This window comes from Atta colombica, unplaced genomic scaffold, assembly GCF_001594045.1.
Source record: "Atta colombica isolate Treedump-2 unplaced genomic scaffold, Acol1.0 scaffold12, whole genome shotgun sequence".
Lineage (NCBI taxonomy): Eukaryota > Metazoa > Arthropoda > Insecta > Hymenoptera > Formicidae > Atta > Atta colombica.
Genome location: NW_017259206.1, coordinates 3,233,733 through 3,240,764, shown reverse-complemented (window position 1 = coordinate 3,240,764; position 7,032 = coordinate 3,233,733). Strand labels below are relative to the sequence as shown.

The following is a 7,032-nucleotide window of genomic DNA, read 5'->3' as shown; positions in this document are numbered from 1 at the left end:
TTAGAGAACAATTAATTAGTTATCGATTTTTTTCCGATGTTTTAAACAAAACAATTTACATCGCATTCGGTCAAATAATATAATATATACATATTAATCCTCTATAACAAAATTAATAATTTATTTTAGCATTTTATGTGATGCAGATATAAACAGATTTGCATTTAGAAAAAAAAGCAATACTATCTTCATATTTCGCGATGCAAATACTCCTACATTTGCATTCCGAACAGCGACATATTTGTTTTTTTTTTTTTAAATGCGTAATTATATTTGACCGACATTTTTCCGCGATATTATCTTTTATGTTTCTCGATGAAAAGATAAAAATTCGGATGTCGTTGTAAATTGTTAAAAATTGAAATATAAAACCACTGAGAGATTAAAAAAGAATTGTTAATAGATCTACAGATGTGCCTATCAGGTGGTATTAAGCTAAAAAATATTTATAATACGTTGAGCCCATGAAATATCTCCTCGCTAAAATTCATCAAGCTTTCCGTGAGTCTTCAATCATCCGCAAAATCCAGTTAATGCAAACGACACGTACGTGCAGCGAAAAAGCGACGACAATTGACCTGGAAAGCCATCTACTCGTAAAAGCATTGTGACCGCGGTTTATACGAGTCGCGAAAAAGTCGCCGAAGAAAAAGTCGAAATTTATAACTTCGTTTAGACTCCTTACCTCCTGGAGCTCTTTGCGGAATTGAAGGCGGGCCTTTGTTTCGAACTCGTTCCTCTCGAAGTCCCATTCACTGTGGCTGTAAACGCGCGACAACGCGGTTCGTCACTGTCGAATTCGCAATTTTTTTTTTCCTCCACGAGCCACATTTGATACAGCTACACATGAGAGCTTTCACAGTTGGCAAGTTGATTCTCGTCTCGATTTCGTCAACGAAGGGTAGAGTCTTTTTCTTTCCGTGTCGTCCACCTTTAAGCACATCGTGCGCAGAGAAAACATCGCGATAATAATGAGAGACATAAAGCATGATGAAACACGAGATATTCCAAACGCGTAACATCACGGCGGATCTGTTATTTCAGAAATATATCCAACTCGAAACTTCGTAGTGCCAAGTTACACAACGTTCAAACTTCGGAGTCCGTGAGATAACATAAGGCGCACGATTAAATGTTGATACAAGGGCGACGTTCCAATTTTCGGCAAGGAGAGATCGTTCGAAAGCGATGTTTATATTTTGCGCGCGCGATTCCAAAGTGACGAGCGAAAGAAATATATATAATTTTTTTTTGTCTGCTTTAGATGTCTCTTTAGATATTCCATGGGAGCAGCGAAGAACTGAGATAATAATCCATGCGCATATCTCGGAAACAAAGAGCGCGACGCTGTTACTACGCGAGAATGCAGATCTTGCACGCCGTGCGATGTGCACACATATTCGCGATAAATCGCGGTACTGAGACGAAAGCACATACACACACACACACACACACACACACGCGCGCGCGCGCGCGCGTGCGCGCACGCACATCTTGAATCCGTGGAAATTTCTGCGCGGGTGCTTCATCTCGCCGAGGCGACGCGACGCGACGCGACGCCTGGCGTCTATTACGAATTCAGACCGCGCAATGCATTAGAGAGACATTAGTATTCGCAGTCTCGATACGTATATCCCGACGTGATGTGTTTCATGGAATCTGTAACGCCGACCTCAAAGGATCCGCGTCTCGCCCTCGGCATTGTATTATGGACCGTAGGGATGATAACGCATCGTCTCCGTTGCCCCTCGCGGTAATCACTTCCGTTGTAACCACTTGCGTAGTCAAGTACCATCGAGTACGCACATGTACATTCCGACATAGCATTACGTATTATTCAACCACGAGCAACGCGAGGGTCTTGAATGAGGCAATTGCGAGTCACTAAGAAGGCGCATTTTCGCCCCATGGTTTGCGACTCTCACAGAGTTGTCTCTTCATGTATTTTACCCTTTTTAAATAAGGATGTCGAGACTCTCAATTTGGAGGGATAAATGTTATAATTTATTTAATAATTTTAGTTAACGAATGTCTTGAGGATCTCGCATTAATCATATGGAAAAAGAAGTTAATTTTCACATATAATAACGTGACTTATAATGTGATGAACAAAAGTTATAGACACATAGCTTAGTAATAGATAGTTTTTGATTATCATGTATCAAAAGTGCTTTGTGAACATAAATTTTATACTTTTATTACATAATAAATAATATCAATTCTTTTCGCTCGTATAACTTACAATAAATTAATAAATAGTAAAATCCAGGTTAATGCATTAAACGAATTATAGTTAGATATAAATAATATTTAATATAATAATTAATGTTAATCACAAATTATGCCCCGTTGAAACTTATCGTCGGAAAATTATAATTTGTGATTAATAAATATTATTTAGTACTCTTAATTATAGTTCGTTTAATGTTGGTATAATAATTGATCTGGGTTTTACTATTTATTAATTTTTTATATCTTTGATATACCGTAGCTCAAAAATTGTTATCGAGCCTTGTGTCTGATATTTATTCACCACATTATGCAAGCTATAATACATTACATGTGAAAACTAACTCGTTTCCATCAGAATCTATTTTCTATATAATTAGGGATGGACGTATTAATTATAGTAAATTGAGTCCCAATAAAATGAGTTAGTTTTACATATAGATAATGTAGTTTATAATTTGATGAACAAAAGATAAAAATAGCTTCGATGCACCAAGCTTAAAAATTATCGAGCCTTGCATTTTTTGTTCACATTATAAGCTGTATTATATGTTAAAATATAACTTATTTTATTGGAACTCAATTTACCATGTAATTAGTATTATATTAATGATGTGAAAATTAACTTAATTTTAATATAATTAAAGCGAAGTCCTTCATCAGGATAGAAATAAAGACATACGATTTCTTGTTCCTCTTTAACTTCTTCGAAACATTGAGCTGGCAAGCGAAATTATTGTTCAGGACAGTTTATAACGGCACGAACGATTATGACAGTTCTGGAAGATATTTGCTAGAAAACGTTATTGGGCAATCGCCACCATATTAACTGGTTAAAGACGCGTGAGGAAGCATTCGCAATTTGTATCACGGACGAAAGCATCGATGTTTCGTATCGAAATAGATGACGGCGTGTTTGTACTCGTGCTGGGAAGCGGGCAGAAATGAGAAAGAGAACGAGCTTTATGACGATCATAAAGATTCTATCCTACCAAGCGCTGTTGTATCGCCCTCGTGTATTGTAATGATTCTAATCTCAGCAAATTCGCAGTCGTTTTAGTATACGGAGTTTACACGGAGCACGTACGCGTGCCTGAAATAGCTCGTGATAATGTAACGAACCAATTATACACGATAGGGCTCCTGCAATGAATGTGTTGTAATTCAAATTTTTGGATCATAATACGTTAAAACTTAAGATAAGAATTAATTTTAAAGACTCTCGGAAGGCGTAACATTCTAGGGAAAAGATTCCCAGATTCTTGGAGCTCAAAAAATTTATCCCAAAAATTAATATTTTAATATCTTATCTTTGAATATTTTAATGGCAAAAAGTTGAAATTTAAAATGAAATGTGTAATAAAACAAGTAACAAAATAAAAATACTTTAAAAAATGAAATAAAATCAATAGAGCAGCGTATCATTATTTTGACTAAATTTGATATTTCATTTTTACTAACTTTATCTCTTACTTGGTTTATTAACCTTCTTTTTGTTTCTTTTGCTTTGTTCTTATAAATTTTATATTGATATACAAAATGCAGCTGAAAGGAAACGTAAAAAAGGTATAAATAAAATCGATCACAAATAAGGAAGGAAGAATATTATTTAATTGAATGCGTACAATAATGCATCTTTTGATGAGGCCGTTACGACGTATCGAATATCCCTCTATGGAGAGGTGATACACTTACATAATATATTCTGCTAATCATTTTTTTACATTGAACAGCGACACGAGCCGAAAAACACCGCTGTTTACAGGAAACACACTCGTCCCTGCAATACACGTACAGCAATTATAACTTACATACTGGATATACTTAAGCACCAATTATTCTACTTCCGATAACAGCGTCATCGCTCGGATGGCAGAAACCTGTTAATCACAGGTGCAAGAACAACGAGTCAATTAGTTCAAGCTACTTTATTTAAGACACTAACAATTTCATTACTCGTGCAGGTGGCACCCTTCAAGCACAACTACTACAACTACAACTAGGTCACAGTATCACTCTCTTCACAAGAATGCCTTCTTGTCAAGATAGTTTATCCGATATTTACTTAATTCGTCTGGTGTCTCGATATCGATATCGCGGCATTGTAGGATGTTGTTAATTAAAAGTCAGTCATATACATTTACATTGGCCTTTCGTATTATCATATTGGATATTCAAGTTTCCTATTTTAAATGTGTCTCATTTTAAATAAATTTGATTTGATCTAAATCTTATTTGTTTGCGATTAATAGAATATTTATTGGATATTTTATGTTTAAATATTTTGAATAAATGTCAATTCTAAACGAGCTAATCTGAAAACTTACGTAAATATCAAAAATATGAATCAGTAAATATTTGAAGTACAGATTTTAGAAATAGAATTCGGTGTCTTATAATATATCTGACATCTGAAATTCAATATTGCAGTCGCGACATTGTTTGATAATACACAATCTCTACATGATCGGTTTTTAGTTAACATCGTCCCACTGTGCAAAGATGTTCTCGATGCAGCTCCATCTTTTCCGATAGAAACACATCGACGCGTTCACCGGCACTCCCTTGAGACGCTTCTCATTCACCGTCGGACAAGCTGTTCCACTTCTCGGCGGTAAATCGAGAAAAATGTCGTTGAAACATTATTTCACTCCACGATATATACTGTCACACGTATGCCTACATGAACGATCGAAACACATGACTTCGTTCTACGTACAACAAGCGCATCCATCTCGCGGCCTCGCCTCTTGCAATACGTGCCACATTATCTATGTGCGTGTATACAGGGTGACGCGCGCGAACGAGGGTACGTTCACGGCATAATTACGGCTTCGTTGACGTCGCGGAGGAGAATAGCGAAATCTGAGGACTGAGATAGACCGCACGAATCAAAGCGCACGTGACTAAAAACACACTTTTGCATCTGCTAACGCGATTTCCTTTCTTATTGATTTTCCTTTTCCTAATTCTTAGCGATAAACGAAGCCGTAAGGTCTCTTTTCTATGACTAAACTAGTGTACACTTTTGGCATATCTATCTGTTAGTTTATATAAAATGTTACCTGTGTTAAGTGTTTTAAAATAAAATAGATATGATATTTGATATTTTGTTAAAGCGAGAAAGAAAACTAGTCTAGTGCAGGAATAAAAAACAGATCCATTATTGCTTGAAAATAGACATGGTCGCGCGGACCACCCTAAGTACACCCTCTATGTGTGTGTCACATATGTATAATATATATATATATATATATATTTTTATATATATATATATATTGTATATATATCGTATAGGAACGTTTTGTACACAGGATAGGAATGGAATGTTCACGTGACAGTTGTTGTCACATGCGATATCGACTGTGTTTCAGCAATGATCCTCGGCACGTCTCGCCTACTGTCTGCACCAGATCCTCTTGGCTTGGATCAAAGGTGACGGGACTTTTCCTAGCAGGAAACGTCCCGACCACTTACGTCCGATGCATTAGTCGGACTCGCGACGACCTTTGATCCAAGGAGTCCATGTATGTTGTGTATTTGTGTTCGAAAGACATCCCGATCGTCGATGACAAAAAAAACGAAGATGATAAAGATGAATAAAATATTTCAAGTAAGCAGCTTTAATATGAACGAAGTTAAAACGTATTGGAAACCCATAATTACGTGACTTTTTAAATTCTAGAGCCTTGAAGGAACGAGCATTAAAATAAGTTATACTCGGGGTATTTTCCGAAGCTTTTGAAAACCTTGGTCTCTCTCAGGCGTGTAATTATCGGATCCTTGAATTGCAACAGACACCGTGCTCGTTAAATGAGTTAGCACGACGATCGCGGTGTAATCAAAGGACTCGGGTCGTCATCGGCGGTCGGCGTAGTTGCGCGAAGTACTAATCACTTACTTCCAGGTTCACTCGCATAGACACTGAGAACGAGAAACAGGCAGGAAAACTCGATAAATGAAAGACAGCAAAGACAAAGTGCCGATTGGTGTGTAGGGGAGCACAGAATTCCATGTTCTGCCATCACTGCACCGCGCGCCTCGTGTGTCTTACACCGCAGACCTTTCGCCGCCTCTTCCCGCAGACTTCCTGTCTTTGATCTTTGACTGTGCTCTCTTGCCTTTTGATTTACACTTCTCTGTGAAAGGCGGACAACACGTCTCACACGTGCCGGACCATAATTAAACATAATTGTACCCGTTACATGCCGGGGACGTCGATTCAAAATCCTGTGTGGACATCTGGATTTTCACACAGTTTCCAGAAAGAAGCTATTCCGCTTTACCCTTTTCCGGTTCGCTGGAAGCGATCCAGAACCGCTGGGAACCACCGAGTAGCTTCTCTCTCTCTCTCTCAAACTTATTTCTTTAACACGATTTTGTTCATCCGATAACTGAATCAAACTGGAACTCGCACAATCTCGATGTCCCAGCCACTACATCATCGTCGGAAGCAGAAACGGGAGTCGCGTGACGCTTGGATTTCTAGAACGTATCGCTAATTAAAAAAATAAATATATTTATGTTGGTGAAATTTTGAGCGATAAATGAAACGGATAGTCAAGTAAGAGATTATGCTTTTAAACACATTTGTATGACATTATTTACTGTATTCATCAAATACGCTTGATTTACAAATATGTGTATACGAATAATGCTTGATTCACGCGACATCGATCGCGACATAAATATAATATTATCTCATTTATCCATCCATTTCATATTTCGCTCGCGAGACGGAGTCGGTCGTTCGTCCTTCCGTTCCACGCTTCCGCTCATAATAATAATACCACCAATTGTCAC

At 37.5% G+C, this 7,032-nt stretch overlaps 1 protein-coding gene across 6 annotated transcripts in view; it reads left to right on the top strand.

The window, feature by feature from the left end:
• The window catches only part of LOC108694465 (fasciclin-1), a 315,697-nt gene that overhangs the window by 253,631 nt on the left and 55,034 nt on the right, over positions 1-7,032 (top strand). The window lies entirely within an intron of this gene.